Source organism: Lygodium microphyllum, chromosome 12 (assembly GCF_053477565.2).
Source record: "Lygodium microphyllum isolate KBCC chromosome 12, Lygodium_microphyllum_v1.1.10, whole genome shotgun sequence".
NCBI classification, from domain to species: Eukaryota; Viridiplantae; Streptophyta; class Polypodiopsida; order Schizaeales; family Lygodiaceae; genus Lygodium; species Lygodium microphyllum.
The window spans coordinates 155,864,495-155,867,583 of record NC_141146.1 but is presented as its reverse complement, the minus strand read 5'-3'; positions in this window follow the sequence as shown (position 1 = coordinate 155,867,583).

Sequence of the window (3,089 nt, the reverse complement as noted above, 5' to 3'; positions counted from 1 at the left end):
GGCAATATTTCCCGCCACTTTCAAGGGCGCAGCGTTTCAGTGGTATGAGAGACAAGCAGCAGGAACTTTTGGCACATGGGACGACCTGAAGTTGGCCTTCCTCACTAAATTCAGGCGTGAAGGTTTTGAAGAGCGGATGAGAGAGGAATTTATGAACCTAAGTCAGTCTTCTGGAGAAAGAGTGGAAGCTTATGTCTCACAAATGGAATCCATCCTGAAGAGATGGACTAACCATAATCTAGATGATGGCATTCAGAAGGGGGTGTTTCTCAGAGGATTACAACCAGAAGTTCGTAAGTTTGTGGAGCTGCAAAGGCCAGCCACCCTGCAAGCTACAACAGAAGGTGCAAGACTGTACGATGAAGTGGAAGCTAGACTAGCGATGAATACAGGAAGAGGAGTCCTATCTTCTCTGATGCCAGGAATGATGTACCCACCAAATGCAGTTCCAGGGACTGTTCCCTATCCCTACCAACAGATGCCCTCGGTATCACAGTACAATGCACTAAATCCACAATGGCCACAATCCATGCCTCAAATGGTGGTTCAACCACGACAACAATGGTCCCAACCAATTTTCTCCATGCCAAATCAGCAGCAACAGTGGAATCCTACCAACTGGAGCCAACAGCCAACAGTTCAAACAGGAGCTCTGAATCAGAACCAAAACAGAGACCCCTCTGTACCAGCCCAACCCGTTTATGCAGTGATTACAGAGACTCCTCAAAACCCTCCTGCCAGTGCCTCAGGAGGAGAAAGCTTGAAGGATTACTTATCTAACTCAGTTGCAAACATCAAAAAGGAGTTGATGGATGTGATTACAGAACAACTACAGACGTTGAAAGTGAATACTGCTAGCATATCCAATGTTGCAGGAGCAGGAAGAGATGTGATGCGGTCAAATACTTGGTGTGGTAAGTGTCATCAAGCAGGCCATTTAGCCACTGAATGTACACGAAAACCAACCATTCCTGGAGCCTTTTGTTCCAACTGTTTACGGAAGAACCATACAGAGGACATTTGCTCTCTGAAGGAGATGCATGATAGGAGAAGGAAGGAAGAAGACGCAAGATTCAACTTGCTGGAATCCAAAATGACAACACATGATATTGGACCCAAGCATAGAGAGTTTGGTCCTAATTTCGGACCCAGAAGATTTCCTTCCCAAAGTTACAGAGGAAGACAGTCTGGCGGTGGTCAGAGATCAGAAGTGGAGTGTTATAGATGTTGAGAAAAGGGACACATTTCACCAAATTGTCCAAATCCTAGAAGGTCAGTGGATTACAAGCCCTTATGCAGTCGATGCAAAGGAGAAGGCCACACTGTGTGAATTGGAAATTGCTGCCATCACGCGTGCAAAGCAGAAGGAACCACCTATCCAGAAAGAAAATAACCCTCCAGCCAGAACAGTGAAGTTCAATCTTCCACCAGAAGAACAGAATAGAACAGAGCCTAACAGTGCCGTACAGAGCACTACAGTGCCACAGAGAGTTACAGAGACAGTTACAGAGACAGGACCAGAGGTCCAGGAGATAGAGGAAGAGGCGGAAGTGCCACAAGTGGCAGAAGAAGTTTCCATGATGCCTATGTTGAAAGAAAGAGGGAAAATGAAAATGGGTGTTGCCCCATTCCCTAACCGGTTAGAGAAGCCAATGGATCCTATTAAGGAATACGATCTAGTCAGAGATCTAGATACCTTTAAACCAAACCTCACATTCTGACAATTATTGATGTTGTCTCCCAGTTGCCGGAAAAGATTCAAAAGTATACTGACAAAAAGACGTGGTTTAAGGATTGCTCCCTCAACAGTGACAAAGTCCAACAAGGCTCCAGTTCCTGTCAAAGAAGTGGATGTGGCTAACGCTTTCCTAGATCCGGGTACCCCAGAGACTGGTGTGTGGATAGAAGGCTGCTTCATTTCAAATGCACTGATTGATGGTGGTTCATCAGTAAACATTATGACAGATGTTACAATGAAGAATCTAGGCTTACAAGGTGTGCAACCAACCCAATGGCTCATTAGACTGGCAGATCAGAGTAGAATCAAGCCTTTGGGCATTCTCCCATATGTGAAGACTACAGTGGCTGGAAAAGATTATTGGCTAACCTATTTGGTGGTTAAGCCAAACTCTTATGGTACATCCTATCCTTTGTTACTGGGCAGACCATGGCTTTTTGAAGCCCGAGCAAGGACGGATTGGTTCAAAGGAACCTTGACCTTGGGTAGAGGACCCAATAAAGTGGTGCTGAAGCTATATGGTTCTCAAAAAGGACATGGATCCACCTCCTTGGAATTATCTTCTGACTCCCCTAATGAGGCTACGGATGGAACATCAGCAGACGAAGATGCTGTCAAACATATCCTTCCTAAGAAAACAGTGGCACATTCCTTAATAGTGGATACTGTAAGCAGACTTCCAAAAGATGCAAAGCCATTATCAATGGGTGAATACTTCCTGCCTGAACCAGGAATGACTTCTGAAATCACTTCTAACAGTGAGATAGAAGCATGGATGTACTGCTCTCCCTGTTACATGGCCATAGCAGAGACAGAGACAGAGGCAGAAGAGGAAACAGAGAATCTGTTCTTATGTTACAAAGCGCCTACAGAGACAAAAGCAGAGACACGAGCAGAGACAAAAACAGAAGAGGATGAATATGATATGGACGAAGAAGGTGATGAAAGTGAGCCAGAAGAATCTATCCCACCTGAAGAGGATACATTTGAGGAAGAAGATCCAGAAGCTTCAGAAGCAGAAGTACCATTTGGTCTAGTAAATGGATCTTCTCATATGCAAAATTCTTATAAGACGTGGGTTAAGAAGAACAAGCCGTCTTTTAGCAGTAGCTCATACCGTCCTAACCCATCCTTGCCGAAGAAAGATGATGATGATGCACCGTGCCAACAAGCACCAATCCCACCAACCCAATAGGTATCAGAGGGTCCCTGTTATGTGACGTTCCTGGATATGTCATCTTCAGAAGAGGAGTCTTCAAGCCAAGAGGTAATTAATTTTGAAACCAAACCCGAAACGTCTCTAATCCCATTCAAACATCTTAAGGAGCAACCTAAGTCTCCACCAAAAGAA